The sequence below is a fragment of the Hippopotamus amphibius genome, chromosome 11 (assembly GCF_030028045.1).
Source record: "Hippopotamus amphibius kiboko isolate mHipAmp2 chromosome 11, mHipAmp2.hap2, whole genome shotgun sequence".
NCBI classification, from domain to species: Eukaryota; Metazoa; Chordata; class Mammalia; order Artiodactyla; family Hippopotamidae; genus Hippopotamus; species Hippopotamus amphibius.
The window spans coordinates 14,972,631-14,994,351 of record NC_080196.1 but is presented as its reverse complement, the minus strand read 5'-3'; positions in this window follow the sequence as shown (position 1 = coordinate 14,994,351).

The following is a 21,721-nucleotide window of genomic DNA, read 5'->3' as shown; positions in this document are numbered from 1 at the left end:
GGGTAGCTGGAGAAGGAGGTCCAAGGCTCAAGTTCTGTATCACTTCAATGTTCAGAGGTTGGGGAGCTGAGGAAGAAGCAGAAAAGAGTGTGAGAAGAGAGATCAGCGAAAAGGGGAGTCAAGGGAAGAAATAGTTTCAATGAGTGGGGAGTACCTTAGACGGATCAAATGCTCTTAATATGGTACAGGCTGGAGGAAACCTCACCTACAAGGGAAAAATCCAATATCTGTGGAAGCTACTTTATCGGCCTCATCTTCCAGCTAATTCTTTGTGCCTTGGGAGCAAGCATAGGAAAGGAGGAAGGCTTTTTAATTAGATATATTCAAAATACAGATAGGAATGTATCAGTCTGGGAAAAAAAAATATATATATATATATATATATTATCATGTGCTTTAAAGTCAATCTGCTAGGGCACCATGTAATAATTTCTTCCAAGAAGAAATTTTATTTTTCTGTGTTTTCAGTGATGCAAACTATCCAAAGGGCCTACTTTCCACCTGGAAGAATTCCCTGTAAAAGGATTCTTTCAAAAATCTCTAAGTGAAAAAAACTTTTCCTTCTTTTTTGGTACCCATCATGTGAATGGATTCCTGGATTTCCTTGTAAATAGGCTCCATGAAATGAATGAATGAGCTCTAACATAATGTCTGTTAATTAAGGCACACATTCTAGGCTCAGTTTCTCACAGTGCTTTGCCCATAGCTTTCTGAGCAGTCCCTTCAGCCAGCACCTTTGACACTAAGATCTATCACTTAGAACACCTCTTATCTGGTATCCCCCTTTAGCTCTGAATACCCCAGATCAGGTGTTTGCCTGGTGGTCTGTGAGGTCACCTGTATTTTTTCACCTCCTTGACTGTGGGCAGGAAACAGCTCTGACAGCTCCCTAGAAACTTTGGCTATGAGTCTAATCTCCTCACTTGCTCAGTTGTTTTGTAGGAATCAAATAAAATGCTTCCTGCTTAAGTCCCTCCCACTAGCCCCTCCTCTATTTGATCCGTTTTGCCTGTGGGTTTCAGAATCACATTTATGAAGGTAATATCTTCTTATATGCTCAGAGAGGATGCTCTTCTTAGTGGCTTTGGGAAGAAGAGGCCCCTTTCCTGGCCTGTGGTCTTAGAGAAGAGTCACTCAATAACATCACTATTAAACTTACATTCTGTACAGCGTAGATTTGCTGGTTTTCCTAATTATCTAGTATTTCAAGTCAATGGATGTTTAAAGGTTTCGATTTTCAATTATGCAGATTGTATTTGTATAGGTACACACCATGGGAGTAACCCAGTAAAGCATGCTGCCTGCTATGTTAAGCTGTGCATGGTTTACCTGACATTACCTAGAAGAATTTGCTTATCATAACACAATTTAGCATTTTATTCTGTTTCCACAGTCATCTTAAATGCCATGTAATGACAATACGTTGAATGTTTCCTTTTCCCCTTATTTATCTCAATAAAGTATTAATTTATACCAATAAAAACAAAATAATTTTGTCTTTACTTCCTAAATGTTCCACAACAGGCATGAATTATTGGCACAAAGAATAAAAAGAAAAAGAAATACACCATCAAAGAATTTCTACTGTAAATTTTTTTTATGCTGTTCTTCGTTTAGTGTTATTATTAAAGGAGCATGGACTACTTCCCAGTGACTTTTCTAGCTTAATGAGGGATCCTGGGAATATCAGTTCTTGGTGAAGACAATAAGCATAAAAAACAAGATACATATGCCTTTCCCCTAGAATACAAATATAAAATCCAATCAGTCTGGAAGGGAAAAAGCAGCACAGAAGGATGTTTATAAAGGAAGCCATAAATACCCTGCATTTTTGTAGTGCCTAAGACATATCAGGTTGTAGTATTACATCATGGGTCAGTCTTTAAGTGGATCTGATTTCTCTGTAGGTGATATATATGAACAGAATTCTTACCACTCCAACTTAAAAAAAAAAAAAAAACACTTTTCATTTGGAATAATTTTAGATGTACAGAAAAGTTGCAAAAATATCACAGAACGTTCCTGTGTAACTTTTACTCAGTTTCCCCAGATATTAAAATCTTTCATAACTATGATACATTTGTGATGATTAAGAACTTAACCTTGTTACATTACTATTAACTAAATTACAGACCTCACTTGAATTTAACCCATTTTTCCACTAACATTCTTTTTCTTTCCCAGGAGCCAATCCAGGATAGCAAATTGCATCTAGAACTCTAATCTTTGAGGAAAATTAGGACCAGAGTTAGAGCTGTAAAGACCTCAGACATAATGAATAGTGGAATCAGAAAGAATAAATAGAAATAGCACAGATGTAAGCCTTGGAAAAACCTTAACTTCAGAGATACATCCATCATTATGTTTTACTTCAAACAATTTACATATCTGATGCTACTGTCAGGTCATCTGGTATTCTCCTTTATTGTTGGATTTTAACAAGGGCTCTTTTAAGTCAAAGCATTGAAAACCCTATTAACTGTGATATACTCCTGGACTTAAGTGAAGGGCAGTATCTCAGAGATTTAGCAGTATCATCTAGATCAAAATGTGTATATAATATTCTAAGATACAGTTATCTTCATACATAGTTACTGTGTCATGTGTCTCGTCTCCTTCCATTTTATCCCTTATCCCTTGATCTGTAGTTACAGTAAGCATCACAATGTTTCTTTAGTTTGTTCATTCACCCAAAACAGGTATTAAGAACTACTTCGTGCTAAGCACTGGGCTGAGCTCTGTGGACCCATTAGTCTTTTGGATGAACCCAGACAGTATAGCCAGGCTTAATTGTACAGTGGATAAGTGCTAATAGAGGTATTTCTAGAGTGCTGGGGAAAGAAGCATACAAGGCATGCATGTAGAAGAGGAAACGTAAAAGGCATGGAAGCATGAGGTAGCATGGCCTTCTGAGTGTGCATGCCTTGCCTGGGAGACATGGTGGGGACTGGAACTGGATGTGTGGGTGGGCGCTTGGGATGACGAAGACCTTGGATGCCAACCGAGGCAGTCTGAATTAATCATGCAGAGGACCGGAAACCAAAGATCAAATTTTGCTTTGGAAAGAGCAGTGTAGACAATGGATTGCCAGAGGAAAGCATTTGAAGCAGGGCGAGCAGAGGGAACTTTTGGGGTAGTATGGTTTAGGCAAGAAACTACAAAGCCCTCCTTTTTCTTCTTGGCTTGACCAACATCTAAAGCATCTGTATAAGAGTAGGTTGAAATGCTACTTCCTCTAAGAAGCCTTTTTTCCCTACTCCTCAGACATACCTAGTCACTTACTCCCATAGCTCTGTGCTTATAATTCAATTATAATATTTATCACTGAGTGTTTTATGGATTGTTTGTCGTGTCTGTCTCCCTAGTACAGTGCGCTTTTCTAGATTGGGGCCTCTGTCATTCATCTTGGCGTCTTTAGCATATAGGACAGTGGCTGGCACAGGGTGTCTGCTCAAATATTTGATGAGTGAGAGACAGAATGAATATTTGCCAATCACGGATAGAATGCATGAGAAAGTTGATCTTTCCACCCAAACTGAATGTTCACTATTACCCAAATTAATTTTTTCAAAATTCCGTGCGCAATCACTTAATTAGTTCAATTGAGGAAACAAGGAAATGAGACTCAATTAAAGAATAAATTATAAGTCTTTAAGCAATTGATATAGATTAGAATTGCTTGGTCATGATTAAATAATCAAAATTTGTGAGTTAGCAAGTAAAAAAGAGAAGTGTTTACGGATGCAAACTCATTGCAGAATATATTATAAAAATGATGTTGTGTGATTTACCTCAACTGTGTTATGTGGACAGAAATTTCTTTAGTTCTGAGGGTTTATCAACAGTGGTAAGCAAAATCTCTGTTGCTGCTGGGTGCTAATTTTCTGGGAAAAGAACTCGATTTAGCCTATTTGGATCCCTATTGCCTAATTTATAAATAGTCCCTTGAATGGGGGTGGAGATGGGGGGGGTCACAAAAGCAAATGCCTAAAGGGGCCAGATAAGTAACAGAAATGAACAGAGGCAGCTGGTGCAAATAAACTAAGATGTTGGAAAGACTTGTGAACTAAGACTCATGCCTGACCCATCTCAAAGTGACAGCCCTTCCTCTGATTCAACAGAGAGCTGACATGTAGGAACTTAGGGTCAGTGTGCTATAATTTCTGTTTTCTTATGAGAAGCCAAATATCTCAATGTTTTAATAGAAGCTATATTTTTATACTGACAATAAATTTTAAAATGATTGACACTGCATGGGTGAATTCTCTTCTAGCAACCACAGCATCAGTTGTTTTGGACCAAACTTTCCACTGTGAGGAGCTAGAGAAGATGGACTAAGTATTAAAAAAAAAAAAAAAAAAGTGTAAAATCAGTGCAAAGCAAGCAAGCCTGTGAAGAATTGTGAAGTCAAGATCTGGGAGAGGATTGGAAGTCCATAGACATCAACCTGGTATTTGGGTTCACTCTTCTCTTAAAGGTGATTGCAGATTCTGAAAGTTGTGGCTGAGAGAATAAGAGGACTGAGGGCTTTGGACAGACTCATGGAGGTGGGTGCCCCAAAATTGGAGGGAGTGTTTGCCAAGGAGTAGAGATCTTGGTAAATATCTCAGGCAGTCAGTTTGGACCCAGAAGTGCTATACCCAAGAATAACGGTGAACTAGAAATAGACCAGTTCTCACAGGAACTGAAACCCAACTTCAGATGGCCTCTGCTGATTAAATTAAGGAGTTTAGGGGTTATTAGTGCTGCTAACCTAGCTGCCCACCTAAAGCAATGTACCTTCTCTCTGGAGGCATATAGCATCATACAAAATCTGTTGACGATTATCATGTATGGTGTCTGGTGATCGATAATAACCAGGTAAACAAGGAGACAGGATGTGACCAAGACCTAAAAGAAAAATGGACAAGATAAACAGAACCACATGGGATCCAGATAATGGAATTTTCAGACACAGACCACCATTCATATTCTAAGAAATTAAAAGACAAGATGAGGGCTTCCCTGGTGGCACAGCAGTTAAGGATCTGCCTGCCAATGCAGGGGACACAGGTTCGAACCCTGGTCCAGGAAGATCCCACATGCCACAGAGCAACTAAGCCCATGTGCCACAACTACTGAGACTGTGCTCTAGAGCCCATGAGCCACAACAAGAGAAGCCACCGCAGTGAGAAGCCCGTGCACCACAATGAAGAGTAGCCCCTGCTCGCCGCAACTAGAGAAAGTCCCACCCAGCAACGAAGATCCAATGCAGCCAATAAATAAGTAGATAGATAGATAGGTAGGTAGATAGATAGATAGATTAAAAAAAAAAGACAAAATGAAAACTGTCTACAGAGAACTAGAAACAATAATAATGAACCAAAAGAAATTTACAGAATTAAAACACTATCTGAACCATAAAAAGCATAACCAGGATATTAGATTTGGAGCACTGCTCTGAATATTGTGGGTATAGATGTAGCATAAATGGCACCAGTGCAATACATTGAAGGTTGTCCTGGTTTATAGTATAGCATGAAGCACTTGGCAGAAGTAATGGACTCTTTCTCTGTAGACCACAAAGGATAGCAAAGATTATAGATACCAAAAACAGCTGAGAGAATTGAAGAGGTTCCATTAACTTCAGCAATGACCTGGACCTCCAGGAGCTCTTATACATGGGAATTAATCTATCAAAACCTCCAACCCCAAATCATACCTGAAGAGTTTTGACAGGGAAATGCTGAGAGATAGTATAGTAGGTTCCATAGTCTATAAAATCAAGTAGATCTAGGTTTGATACCTGGGTCTGCTTCATACTGGGTGAGTGACCTTGGATCAGTTACTAAACTCTCTGAAGATCTCAAGTCTAACTATGGATAAGAATTATTTGTTGAAATTGTTAAGAAAATTAGCAAATGCCTGTGAAATTCCCAAGCACAGCAGAAACATAGAGTTGTTGGCACAGAGATGTCTCCATTCAATCTCCTTTCCTCTCTAAACCACCTAGAGCCCTTTCCTCCCTGTTGCCTCCCATCACATGCATTTCTTCATTCTCGCCTCTACTTCATTCCTCTTATTTTATTTTGGGAGAGAAACAGAATCTACTTCATGTAATTAATTAACATCGTCTGGAATTAATAGATTATCTTGAATATATTTTAATATATATCTGGAAGCGAGCATATTTTAAAACATCACTGATTTAAATATAGTCTGAAAGTACCAAAAAAATGAACTTTTTTGTTTTCTCACATGTCCAGAATAAAATATCAGTAGGAGTTGCCTGTTCAAACTAAAAATCTATGTGTTTTTTTTTTAATTCCTTGCCAAGGAGAGAGGGTTACAGCTTCATACATGTGTGGTTGATAGCCTCTCCTGTGATAAGCAAGACAGCTTAGCAGCATCCTGAGTCGTCAGCAAGACCCCCAACTGCTTCAGTCAATACACAGAATGCTGGCAGAGGGAAAGCTTTTGAACTCATTAGCTAAAGCCTTTATTTTTTGGCCATCATTTCTTTCTTCCACATCTTCTTTTAAGTGTATATTTCTGCTATACCTTACTGTATTGATATTGGTAAATATCATGAGATTTGCAAAATTTTTTTGCAAATCTATATTCCAAAATATTTTGAAATACCGCTCATGGATAACATGCTAAGCATCATTTGCCAAGAGACCTTTACTAAACTAAAAAACATATTAGAGAACAATTTTTGTATCAAAAATACATTATATGAGCACATTCTATTTCCAGTCTATGTACTTCAAATATTAGTACTTAGGAGAATTGTGACATGTTTGCTTCCTTTTATATGAAAAAGAAATTTAACCTTTGTTCTTTACTTAAAACTGCTTCGATGTTTTGTACCTGATCTCTGTTTAGGTATTTTCTGCCTCAATTTTAACATCTCACTATGATAAGGATGGTTTTCTTCCAGGTTAACATCAGAAAAAAATGGCAATATTCTTAAAGAAAGGAATTTGTTTTCTGCACTCAGATACCTGTTAGTCTTACAGTATTCTTTCTAAGTGTCAGGGCGATCACTGTTGAACTGGATAGTCCTCCAAATTTTTTTTTTTTTAATCAACGTAAACAAACAAAATACATTTTGCAGTTTTATTTATCATCACAAGAAAAACATTCTCTCGCTACTCTCTTATTGGAAAGAAATATTAATTGACTACTTAGACATTGATCGCTTGTTAAAACCCGGTGCCGGGGGTACCGATCAGCACGACCTGACCAGTCCTGCACTCAAGGATCTCACGGGTCCAGGTGCCCTGGGCACATCCTGCTTCCTACAGGTTTCGGAGGAGACATTCTCACAGGTTAGTTTGTGTTTTTCTTCTCCTCCTCTTCCTCCTCTTCCTTCTTGTTCAAATAAACTTTAGTTTTTAGAGCAGTTTTAGGATTTACAAAGTCATTGGAAAGATAGAACAGAGAGATTCCATATACCCCACCCTAGCTTCCCCTACTGTTAACATTTTACCTTGATATTATGTATGTACGTGTAGCTCACAAACCAATCCTGACACACTGTGATTAACTAAAGTCTACACTTTCTGTTTTTGTGCCAGTACCATGGCCAGTAATCCCACTCCTGGGCCTATACCCAAAGAAAACCATAATCCCAAAAGAAACATGTACCATCATGTTTATTGCAGCACTATTTACAATAGCCAGGACATGGAAGCAACCGAAATGCCCATCAACAAATGAATGGATACAGAAGATGTGGCATATATATACAATGGAATATTACTCAGCTATAAAAAGGGATGAGATGGAGCTATATGTAATAAGGTGGATAGACCTAGAGTCTGTCATACAGAGTGAAGTAAGTCAGAAAGAGAAAGACAAATATTGTATGCTAACTCACATATACGGAATCTAAAAATGGTACTGATGAACTCAGTGACAAGAATAAGGACGCAGATGCAGAGAATGGACTGGAGAACTCGTGGTTTGGGAGGGGGCGGGGGGTGAAGGGGAAGCTGAGACGAAGCGAGAGAGTAGCACAGACATATATATACTACCAACTGTAAAATAGATAGCCAGTGGGAAGTTGTTGTATAACAAAGGGAGTTCAACTCGAGGATGGAAGATGCCTTAGAGGACTGGGATGGGGAGCGTGGGGGGGACTTGAGGGGGGGGGAGCCGAGGGAGGGAGGGAATACGGGGATATGTGTATAAAAATAGATGATTGAACTTGGTGTACCCCCCAAAAAATAATAAATAAATAAATAAAATTTTAAAAAAGTCTACACTTTATCGCATTTCTTTAGTTTTCATTTAAGGTCCTTTTTCTGTCCCAGGATCCCATTCAGGACACCACTTTATATTTAATTGCCGTGTCTCCTTAAGATTCCTCTTGGCTGTGACAGTTTCTCAGACACTCCTTGTTTTTAATGATCGTTAGTAGTTTTTTGTGTCTTTTTTTTAATTGAAGTATAATTGACACAATATTATTAGTTTCAGGTGTGCAACATAGTGACTTGATATTCTTATACATTACAAAATGATCACCAAGACAAATGATCGCGGATAGTTTTTAGAAGTAGTTTGTTTTTGTCTGAAAAACAAAAAGACAAAAAGACTTGATCATAGGCTAAGAATCACATCTTGCGCTTATTTGTCTAGTTGAGGCAGGACTCCCACTCAACTAGACAGTCCTTTGGTGGGGGCTGTGCAGGGTTTATTCAGCACCACTGCTGAGGACTTCATCACTGCCCATCCTGGGGCTCTTCTCTAAGCTCACTCCCTGGGCACCTCTAGGCAGCAGCTGTATTTCACATCACTTTCCTAACTCTGGGCAATGATGTTTGGCCTCTCTGAACCTTTTCTGGTCTACCTCAGCCTCTCCAGATTCCAAATATTTCTTTATGCCTTAAGTCCTAATTGCTTCTTTTACTAGCAACAGAGTCCAAATTTTTACCAGCAGAATCTTGTACCTCCTTACTCAAGGGCAGAGAGAACTCAGTCTTCAAAAACCACAATTGCCTGGTCTCTGCTTTCTGGAGAGGAGGGGAGTTGTTTGCATTCCATCTTTCTTCTAGAACACCTAACAACTTCTAATGCAGCAAAGAAAAGACAAAACAGCTGAATTTACATTTCAAAATAGTTTGAAAATTCATATTCTGCTAGACATAATCACAATAGCAGAGTTAGCATTGTTTTTCTTAAAATTACAGTACATCTTTTATTTTATTTTAATTTCTTTTATTTGGGTGCATTGAGTCTTTCTTGCTGCATGCAGGGTTTCTCTAGTTGTGGCGAGCAGGGTCTACTCTCGTGGTGCAGCGGCTTCTCAGTGTGGTTGCTTCTCTTGCTGCGGAGCACGGACTCTAGGTGCGCAGGCTTCAGTAGTTAAGGCACGTAGGCTCAGTAGTTGTGGAGCACAGGTTTAGTTGCTCTGTGGCATGTGGGATCTTCCCGGACCAGGGATCGAACCCGTGTCCCCTGCATTGGCAGGCAGATTCTTAACCACTGCACCACCAGGGAAGTCCCAGAGTTAGCATTGTTAACAAGGGTGTGTACAAGATGCTGCAGGAGCAAACAGGAGGGAGAAATGAAATCCATTGCTTAGAAAAAGGAAGAGGGGGCGAGCAGGGGATCAGCAGAGACTATAAAGCTTCTCACAGGTAATATCTGAGCTGAGTCTTCAATAATGCGTGATGGGCAGTGCCAGCATCTCAGCTAGAAGCCTAAGCAAAGACACAAGGGCATGAACAAGGGAGTGTTTAAGGAACTGTGAGTAATTCTGAACTGGTGCAGTGCGAGTGGTAGGATATGAGATTGAAAAGGTAAGCAGAAATCGGTCAGATTGGAGAGTGCTGTTTTGCCACCTTAAGGTCTAAGATTGCTGTTGACTGCTGTGAGGTTAGGTTGCCTTGTGGCAGAGCAGTGTGGTTTAAGATCTAGACCAGAAAGGGTTAGGGTAAGAGGGTTGCGAGTCCGTGCACTCAGGGAAGAGATCTATCATCCCAAATGGGACCATTTAGTAAAATGGTAAAAGAGCACATTTAAATCTTAAACTTTTAAAGTTCTTAGCTTTCTGAGACTGTGGGTTGGCTAAGAGTTGGCAATGTAAGATTTAAGAGTAGGTTATGTGAGAAACTGAAAACTTTGGCTGCCTGGACTGAGATGCTCTTTGGTCAAAGAGGAGTCCAGAAGGCTATTTGCCCTCTAGTGGCAACCACAAAGTATTTTCTACTTTGCTAGAAACAGGCATAGAATACACAGTACAGAACAGATCACCTAGGAAGCTAGTGCTTACTGTACTTCATGAAGCTATTTGAATTACTACCTAGAGTTGAATATCTAACTTAATACACAAGCCTAATATGAATTAGTTCAAACAGGAAAAAAAGACGTTTAATAATAAAAGTCTATCATTCATACCAGTAGGTTATATCACTGTCATTGAAATTACTTATTGCAATGTTTTAATATTATGCTTAATAGATAGGAATGAAGATTTGTAAGTGTAGAGATTTGATTCTTTTAAATGTACAGCATAGGAAAATATTTGGAGGTAGAGAGATGTGTCCTTGCATATCCAAGAATCTATTTTAGGTTCTCTGATTGTTCACTTATACTTTTGTTTTTTTGGGTTTTTTTTTTTTTTGGTTGTGCCACACAACTTGTGGGATCTCATTTCCCCAATCCACGGACTGAACCCAGGGCCCCTGCAGTGAGAACACTGAGTCCTAACCACCGGACTGCCAGGGAATTCTCGATTGTTCACTTAGGTTCTGCAGTTGCCATCTAGAGAAATTTGTCTACCCAATTTATCACTATAGACTTTCTGGTTCATGTCTTTCTTTTCATATACATGGTTTATACTCTCTTGAGGAACTTTGGGTGTTTTAAGGTTTTTAATCTTTAAAATGTTTAGTCTTTTGAGAAATAATGCTTTCTCCTGCCTTTGCTAAAGGCATTTCACAGAAACATTTCATTATTTATTTATAAGGGTAAGTCTCCAGAACAAGGTAACATTACCATTGGCCTACGTAGCCTCTGCACACATGATTACATTCATAATTGATAGACAGGTCTATGCTACTGTTGCAGTTAGAACAAACCTAATGTCGGATCTCTGGGAGAGCAAACCCTGTCATTACTTTTGTTAAGAAATGAATAAGGGGCATAAGTTTAAAATTATCTAAAAGGAGACACATGCGTAGACTGGGTAGAGGAAAGAGAAGGAGGTGTGGGAGAGAGGAGAGAAAGCAAACTGGAGAAAACAAGTCTAGAGGACTATTTTAAACCATGCCTTGCTAAGAAAGCGATTTTTGTTTTCTTCCTGAGCTGTCTCTCTTGTTGGGGTAGGTTAATGATTGACCACTATGTTAGCCCTTTTTGCTGGCAGTTAGGCCCTCAGTGAAACTGAAAGTCTTTAAGAAACAATACAATTAAATTGCCTTGGGAAATTCTGATCAGATGAACATCAAACAGGCAGGTGAGGTTTTTCCTGGAATACCTCTGCCCAGGTTTCCTTCCCTTGGAAATGAAATGATCTCATGAGAGAGTTCTCCATACAATGGATGACTAATGATGAGGATGTAGACATATTGACTTAGAAAGATATTCACCTGTGTGTAGCTAAGGGGGGCCTAGGGGAAGTGAGTTACGAAATATATGTATAGTGTAATGCCATTTTTATAAAATGTATACGTGTACATATATGTATTTGTAGACACATATTTATACATAGATATTTGTGTACAGAAAACCATCTGGGTTTGCTCTAAATGTTAATAAGGATTGTCTCAGGTTGGTGACATTGTGCATAATCTGGGTCCCCCTCCCCCTTTTTTCGTTATCTGTATTTTTTAAAATAATTTTTTAAAAAAGGATATAAATGTTTTCTTAAAACAAAAAAGATAGTTACATTGTAGGTAGATAACTGAAAATACTCATATTCATGTGTATATATATGATTGATCTGGGTTTAAAAAATTATTCAAAATCTTTCAGAAACTTGAAAAAAAAGATGAATGCTAATCTGATTTTAGAATGGCATAGACTTTTTATGTGTTAAAGCAAAGAAAAAAACATAAAATATTAATTTATTTTATTACATAATTTTTAAAGCCTCCATAAGTATTTTTTAAAGATTTACTTTATTATTTATTTATTTTATTTTTGGCCGCGTTGGGTCTTCATTGCTGCGCACGGGCTTTCTCTAGTGGAGAGCAGGAGCTACTCTTCATTGTGGTGTGCGGGCTTCAGTGCCTTGGCTTCTCTTGTTGCAGAGCACGGGCTCCAGACACATGGGCTTCAGTAGTTGCGGTGCATGAAAGACTTTATAAGTTTTTAAGTGGAAATATTGTTTGAATAAGGATTAAAGACACATACCAAACTCAGATAAAATATTTACAATGTACAGGACCAATTAAAAATGCAGAGCACAACACCTGGGACAAGGTAAGGGTTTAATAAATATAAGCCATTATTATTATGTTATGTTAATAAATATAAGCCATTTACTGAAAATCAGTAAGAAAAATAAAAATTCTTCAAAACTGGACAAACAAAATGAACAAACAAGTCTCAGATCATGAAGAGGTAAATGGAATCAAATTTTGACTATCTAATAGCTATAGAAATGCATATTAAATATATATATATAACCATTCTTTACCTACCAAATGAACAAAAATTTATAAAAAAAGAAAAATATTCACTTCCAGTGCTGTCAAGGTTTCAGAGAAATGGGTACTTACTTACTATGCAAGTGAGAATATGAATCAACACAAACTTTTCAGATGCTAATTTGTCAATAAATATCAAAACCTTAAAATATTTATGCCTTTCAACTCAGTAATCTCATGCCCAGGAATTTAGCTGAAAGAAACAGTGAGGAATGTTAACATACACTCTTTAAAGACCCAGTAACTTCACTTGCAGGAGTTTATCCTACAAATAAACTCACACGTGTAAAATGTCACAGATACGGAGTTATTTATGCAGCTTTGTAATAAAAGATTGTAAATAACTTAGATCTCCATCAATAGGAGTAAGATAAATAACTTATGGTACTTCTAGACAAAAGAGTATTATGGAGGTATAACAAAATGAAAAAGAATATGGCTGACATAGAAAAAAACTTCCAACATTTTAAAATTAAAGATACAAAACAATGTAATAATGTGGAAAATAAGATTCTATTTGCTTGCATGTTCATAAAAATAATCTGGAAATTAATAATAGCGACTTCTGTGGGGTATGAGTGGGAAATTAGGCAGATGTAGGACAAGAATGAAGGGGAACACGCTCTTTCATTTGGTTTTTGAACACATGGATGCATTAGTTTTTTCAGTTTTGTTTTTTTTAACTGCTAGAATTTTTAAAAATACTCTCAGAATGCTACTATAAGATAGTGTGGATAAGTCAAGTACCTTTTAAATGTCCAGACTGAATAAATACAATACCTGAAATTAATTGTGCTTATCCTTTCCTCTTTGAAGACAGAAAAATTGCTTTTCTTCTCTTGGCATCCTCATACCTGAAAAAGTACCTGCACATAGTAGGCACTCAATTATTTTTAGGGAAATGAAGCAATCCATGGGGGTTGAAAAGTTAAGTTAGCCACCAAAGAAGAAGTCACAAGGACCTCTCACTTTCAGGGTTGTTTTTTCAGCAAAAACTAAAACTGTTTTTTGAGAGAAGACTGAAAATGAAAATACCAAGGGTCCAAGTAGGTATTTTAAGTACTTACCTCTTTCATCAGCTGTACTCCTAAAGAGACTGTTAATGTAGACTGTTAAAGCTAAGATAAAATCAAGTAGAATAATTGTAAGGCAACACCCTGCCACACTATGGTACCATATAGTTTCATAGACCAGGTTTATCATTTCCATCCAGTAATGTGCCAAATCACTTTTCCTTTTCTCGCCAATGAGAGATACCAGGATATGTTCACAACTAAGCCATGACAGTTAATGAGGGAGAGAAGACATTGAGCTTAGAAAATGTACTATAAACCACCAAAATCCACCACAAAATACACCAATTACTAAACATAATCTAGTGCTCATATAATAGTCAGCACAAGGGGAAATGTTCAGGGGCAGAAATGAAGTCTATGAAATGAGCTAGTGACTGTATATTAGGATTAGTGATTCTCAACACTGGCTGAACATTATAGTCACCTGGGGAGCTTTTAAAACTTCTGATGCCAGGACTCCACTCCCAGAGAGTCTGGGGAAACTCATGAAGGGTGGAGCCCAGGCAATCCTCTTTTTTTTTTTTTTTTTTTTTTTTAAAGTTCCTGGGGTGATACTGATGTGGAGTCAGGTTTGAAAAACATTGCAACGGAATATGAGAAGGATGGAGGGAATTCTTTTGTGGGAAAAAAGATGACTTAATCAGCTGGTTCCAGCCATTATAACATATATAAAACCAAAATTTTTCAGGTTAAATCTATCCCTTTATTTCCTCATCTCCCAGACCGTATCTAAAACTCCATGCTTGGACAATTTTTTTTTTATTAATTAATTTATTGTATTGGCTGTGTTGGGTCTTTTTTGCTGTGCGTGGGCTTTGTTTAGTTGCGGTGAGTGGGGGGCTACTCTTCGTTGTGGTATACAGGCTCCTCATTGCCGTGGCTTCTCTTGTTGCAGAGCATGGGCTCTAGGCACGTGGGCTTCCGTAGTTGCAGCACATGGGCTCAATAGTTGTGGCTCACGGGCTTAGTTGCTCCGCGGCATGTGTGATCTTCCTGAGGTAGGGATCAAACCCGTATCCCCTGCATTGGCAGGTGGATTCCTAACCACTGTGCCACCTAGGAAGCCCCATGCTTGGACTATTAAATCATTTCCTATAGGTCTGTCTCTCTTGCTTTTATTGTTCCTTCATATTTCCACTTTGCACTACAACAACTGATTTTTCTTATATCAAGAACTCTGCTATCTACAGAATGTATGCAATCTACATTTTTCAGCTTGGCTTCCACTCCAAGCTCTACCATCACCTAATGGAATCATTTTGCTGCTCAGTTTCCTCATCTGCACCAATTTAGTTGGGGCTGATAACATCTAACGTTCTTTTCAGCTCTAAAATTGTAAATTCTCTGTTTCATTATCATACTACCCATCCCACCAGTAAATATCCAATCTCACCTTTTGTAGTTCTCCAAAATACTTCTTAATTGAAGTCAAACAAAATCCTTTCCACTGCCCTGCTTATTTCTTGCTCCTTTCCCTCAAGTGTCATCGTTATTTATGCTGTTTCTTCTCCTGAAAGTGTTTTCATTCCCCTCAGCCTATTACATCCTCCAGAGGCTTTCAGGAAATGATACCACCTTCCTTACACGCACATATTGTTACTTTAACATATGATTAGTACTTTGTAGTGTAGACCCGCTTCACTCAAAGTGTGGTCCATGGGCCAGCAACACTTGGACACCTATAATACATCCAGAATCACAATCTGTACCTGAATCTGCATTTCAAGATGCCAGGTGACTTGAAGGCACATCAAACTTTGAGATGCGCTGGTCTATAACAGTTTATTAGCATCTTCTTTTGGTTTCTAGTTTATTTCTTAGTTGCATACCTTTAAAGGTTTTCATATCAGAGATCCTATCTTCTAACTTAAAAAAAAAATTCAACCAAAACTTTTAGTACTCACATAGCAGGCACCCTGAACTGTTCCTTGAATGGATGAAAAATCATCATTTTTACCAAATACAATTATAGGAATAGTAACCTCAAATTTTAGTTTTAATGGTTGATAGATACAATGATGGGCCTATAGAACTTTAGGGGTCTTAAAAGAAGATGTCACTAAGTCTACTCCTTTTACAGATGAAGAAACCCAAGAGGGGAAGACTTGCAGCACGAGAGCAGGTTTAACATCTTCTATAATGTTCAGGCCATACTCTTTAGTTTCCCAGTTTCAGTAACAATGCATCACCGCTCTTGACACCACCAAAAGCCAACAAGTAAGCACCCAAAATAGGTGTATAGGAATTCAGGGGTAACCATTTGACTGAAGCCTTTACTCAAAGATTATTTGCTCTTGCATTATAGATTATCTATCACAATTTTGAGTGCTTATCATGTGTCTCAGAGAGTGCTAAACGCTGCGGGTACTGAAATAACCATGACCCAGTACCTGGCTTTCTGGAGGTCACTCTATGATGGACAACAAGACAGGACAGAGGAAAAACAAAACATAAAAGCACTGAAAAACTGGAGCCCTTCACCTTCCAGACCCTTAAAGCACGATGGAATAATGGAAAAAATGCAGTCGGCTCCAAGCCTGAATCATGTGTTTGTTACATTTCTTTTTTTCCTGTACAATCTTTAGTTCTTCCGAGTCTTCTGATTGCTTGTGTGTGTGTGTGTGTGTGTGTGTGTGTGTGTGTGTGTGTGTGTATGTGATTCTAACACAAGGCAGAGCACACAGTAAGGCCGCAGTGAAGCAATTCAACACTTTCAAAGCCCACTTTATCTACAAGGACAAGTTTTACTTTGTTTTCCCTTTTTTAATGAGTAAATGGCACAGTCACAATCGGTGGAAGACAAGTCCTCTCTAACCGAACCAGGCCCAGCTCCCGGGCCTCCCTGCAGACCGCAAGACGGTGGAAGAGGAATCGGCAGAAAGCTAGAAGGCCTCGGCGCCCAGGGGCATCCTCGGCGCGAGGAGCACGGAGCGCCAGCCGGGCATCGCCACGGACGCGCCGGCCGCCGAGGGACCAGCGGGGCAGGGCGGGGCAGGGCGGGGCGGGGCGGGACAGAGTCGGGCGGGGTGGGGGCGGGGCAGGGCAGAGCACCTCCCCCACTCCAGGCAGCGCCGCTACCGCCGCATTCCAGCACCCTCCTCCCGCGCGCCGCGCTCTCTCCCCCGACAGCTGATTCATTGGCTCGGCCGCCCAGACTGCCTGGCGCCGGCCGCGTGACGTCACCCATTCACTGAGCCCGCCTCCCCCCCTCCGCCGGCGCCAGCCGGGCGGTCGCCTTGACAACGCCGACGCCAGCCGGCACAATGACTTCCAGCTGGAGCAGCCCAGGCAGCCCGCGCGCTCTCTCGCTCGCGCTGAGCCTAAGAGCGCGGGGGTGGGTTTCTTTCTTTCTTTCTCTCTTTTTCTTCCAGGCTCCTACGGGTTCCCCTGCCGGGAAATGCACTCTCTGCAGTTTTCTAGGGCTCTGGTTCCAGTCTCTTCTGAAGCGTGCATGCAGCCTCCCTTCTTCGGTCGCGGTCTCCCTGGGCTCTGTGTTTTGCTGGGCAGCATCCCATGCTAGGCTCGGCAGACCTACTGGCGGTTCGGTTCAGCCTTCGCAGCGCTAACACCTGCAGAGTCGAGGCTCCTGCCAAAAGGCGTAAATCAAAAGGAGGAAAAATTTATTGCAATAATAGCGAAAATGATAAACCTCAGCTGTCTTAGAGAAGAATGTCGGAGTAGGTGTTGATTACCTCCCACAATCACAAAACAACTTTCTTTAAAAGAATTTGCACTATCCCCTGTTAAAACGCGGTGGTTCTTGGCTTTTAAATCAGATTTCACGACAGTTAGGAGCTTGAAGTTAGGAACTGAACGCTTCCAAAAGGATAAATCTTTCCAGAAGAGAAAACAGATCTGGGAAGTTGTAGTGCTGTAAATTACAATGGAGAGTGTGTGAGGATCGTATTTGGAAGGAGTGAGGGAAGGAGAGAAGGAGGGAGAAAGAAGGAGGAGAGAGATGGAAGAGGTGGCTGGTTTTCGGAGTAAGGCAAAAGTATGCAGCCAACTTCCACCCTCACCCCACCCCCTTCCAGAAATCTTTAAGCCCTGAAGGTGGGGGAGGTGGGGAGGGGGAGGTGGGGAGGGGGGGTGGGGGGTGGGAAGAAGACTTAGCTATTGACCAGGGCTGGGTGGGAGGTAATACCTTATGCTTTATATCACTTTTTTTGGGCAAACCTCTTGCTTCAGAACAGCTGCATTTTTGGAAGTAAGTCCACAACTGAGAACTAAGCGAAACCCTCCCACAGTTAGCATAAATTTGCATTGCCGAAGCTGCTCATCTGTGAGATTCATGAGCCCAGAGAATGCAAATTCCCTTTCCAGCTCTTGCAAAAATACCTCCAGCAAAAACAACCATTTTGGCCTCTTTCTACTTTCTATTAGTCCAGATTTCAGCATATCTTTCTTTGCTTTATTTATTGTTTATATATTTAGCTCTGTCTTCAAGCGGATTTTAAACCCTTCGAAGGCAGAGAAGCACTCTTTCCTAAACTTTAAATCTCCTGACCCAATTGATTAGATGCACAGTGAGTATCTTTGGATGATGGTGCTAAGGAATGATTACTAACCACACAAAGCACAGTTCTGTGCAAAGAGACTGCTAGGTAGTAGTTGGTGATCATTAATAAAAATAACTAATATATGAGAATTCACGATCAAGATTGGAATATTTACTTTTCACATGTTTCCCAGGAAACTGCTGGTGGCAGTCAGCAGTTTGTTAAATTTTTTTTTAAACCCTCGAACTCATTTTGTTACCCATCAAAAATGAGGACTCAGTGAAACATTAATTTTCTAAAACTGCTGCATATTTAAACGTGATTGTAATTGCTCCTTAGCGTTTTAAAATTACAACATCGATACCAATGCTTTAGAATCCAAAGAACAGTCTATTGGGGTTGGTATTTTTGTATAAAATGGTCTATAACATAATAGATGACTGATTATCCCATGCACATTATTTGGATTCACTTAAATGCCAGGTTTCAACATTGGGGGGGATAGGAACCCTCAAGAGACCTAAAATAGATTTGCATGTTTATTTTCCCCTTCCTTTCTTTCTTCAACTAGATTTAATCACAGGTGTTTCACTCACCTGTAGTCTCAGCAATAGCATTAGCGGCCAGTGGTTCCAAACCCTAGCCACACTTTAGAATGCAGTTGGCTAGGTTCCTTCCCTAGAGATTTTTGTTTACTTGGTCTGGGGTATGGCCTGGACATCTGTTTAAAAAAGAAAAAAAAAAGAAAAAACTTAATTCTGAGTTACAGATTCACAGGAAGTTGCAAAGATAGTATAAAGTGGTTCCATATAGTCTTTACTTTGTTTCCACTATTGTTTACATTTTACATAACTATAGAATAGTTATAACATCAGGAAACTGACATTGATATATAGTGTTCCTGTAATTCTGTGTCTTCTCATTGCTTGCAGATTCTTATAACCACTAGCACAATCAAGACACAGAAACTATTCCAGCACAACAAAGATCTTCCTGGTGTAATCCCGTTTTAGTCATTCCCACCTCCCCCCCCCCAACACACACACTGTCCCTAACCCCTAACAACCATTTATCTATTCTCCTCTATTATTTTGTCCTTTTGAGAACTTGTATAAATTGATTCTTACAAACTTGTGACCTTCTGGGATTGGCTTTTTTCACTCAGTGTGATGCCCTTGAGATCCATACAAGTTGTTGCATGTAATAATAGTTTATTCCTTTCTGTTACTGAGATGTATTTCATCATATGGATGTACCACAGTTTAATTATCTACCTATTGTAGGACATTGTGGTTGTTTCCTTTCTTGGGGGCTGTTCCAAATCAAGCTGCTATGAACGTTCATGTATAGGTTTTTCTGTGGACATAAGTTTTCATTTCTCTGGGATAAATGCCCAGGAGTGTGATTGCTGGCTCATATGGTAAGTATAAGTTTAGTTTTTTAAGAAACTGCCTAAGTGTTTTCCAGAAACACTATACTATTTTACTTTCCCAACAGTAATGCATGAGAGAGCCAGTTTCTCCCATCCTTGCCAGCATTTTTTATTTTGACTGTTCTGATATGTCTAGTGATATTGTACCCTGATGTTATTAATTTGCATTTTCCTAATGACTAGTGATGTTTAACGTCTTTTTATGTCTTTATCTGCCAAAGACATATCCTCTTCAGTGATATTTCTCTTCATGTTTTTTGCCCATCTTCTTATTAGATTGTTTTGTTTCTGTTGAGTTTTGAGAGTTATTCATAAATTCTAGATATGAGTCCTTTATCAGACATGTGATTTTCAAGTAGTTTGTTCCAGTCTTTTTATACGTTTAAAAGCCTCTTTTGGAAACCAAAGTTTTTAATTTTGAGGAAGTCCGATATTTTGATTTTTTAAAATGTGTCATGCTTTTGGTGTCTTGTCTAAGAAATCTCCACCAAGTGCTAGATCTTGAAGATTTTCTCCTATGTTTTCCTTTAAAAGTTTTATAATTTCACATTTTGCATTTGTCTATAATCCATTTTAAGTTAATTATTATATGAAGTGTGAAATTTAGATCAAGGTGCATTTTCTGCCTATGAATATCCAATTTGTTAAAAAAGACTCTCCTTTCTCCATTAAATTGCTTTTGCACCTTTGCAAAAATCAGTTGGTAGTATTTGTGGGGGGTCTATTTCTGGCTTCTCTATTTTGTTCTATTGATCTATATATCCATCTTTCCATAAACACCACACTGTCTTGACAACTGTGACTGTGTAATAAGCCTTGAAATTGGGTAGACTGATTCCTCCCATATTGTTCCCTTTGTACATTTTTTAATGTTCCATTCCCTTTCCCTACACATTTTGGAATAATTTTGTATACATCTACAGTAAACCTTGCTGGGGTTTTGATAGGAATTGTGTTAAACTGTATATCAGTTTGGGAAGAAATGACATCTTTACTATGTGGAGTCTTCCAACCTATGAACCTAGTATGTCTCGCCACTTATTTAGACTCTGATTCCTTTCATTAGCATTTTGTAGTTTCCCTGCTGGGTTGCCTACTTCTTTTCACCTTGTATTCAGTTTTTTTATGCTTATTTTTTATGTGATGTCCAGAGTTTTTAGTTGTACTTAGGAGAAGAAATAGGGAAAAGTACTTCTAGTGCATCTTTCTGGAAATAGAAGACCCAGTGTTTTCTAAAACCACCATTGGTGATTCTAAAAATGTATAGCCAGAGCTGAGAACCATTGAGCTATATACCTCTTTGTTTTAAATTGTAGATTATGAAGGGGTCGCAGTTTCTATTTCTGTTAGGTTTGAACCATTTTCAAATAATATAAGTAGATTTTCATCTTTCCCAACAGAGAAAATACTTTGAAGGAAGGAATAGTACCTTCTTATTCTTTGGAAGGCAGCTGAGCCTGGTGGCATGGACAAGACTTCTGGAAGCAGAATATCTATATTATAATGAGATTTGGGGTAAGGTTCTTAGCTTTTTAAAATCCATTAAAATTAATTCATGGTTTTCAAGAGTAAATATATGTGAAAGATGTACCAGAGAGCAAGACTAACAAATGGCATATGTTTAAATATTAGTTATTTCTTCCCATCAGCATACTCAATGTAGCACTTATATACTGCTTATGGAAGCTATATACTTGGGCTGGGGGTTTGAGCCACGGCGCTTACCCTGAAGTCTCTTTTTTTTTGTTTTTGTTTTCGTTTATTTATTTATTTATTTATTTTTATTTTTGGGGGGTACACCAGGTTCAATCATCTGTTTTTATACACATATCCCCGTATTCCCTCCCTTCCTTGACTCCCCCCACCCCGAGTCCCCCCCACCCTCCCCGCCCCAGTCCTCTAAGGCATCTTCCATCCTCGAGTTGGACTCCCTTTGTTATACAATAACTTCCCACTGACTATTTTACAGTTGGTATTATATATATGTCTGTGCTACTCTCTCGCTTTGTCTCAGTTTCCCCTTCACCCCCTGCCCCCTCCCATACCTCGAGTTCTCCAGTCCATTCTCTGTAT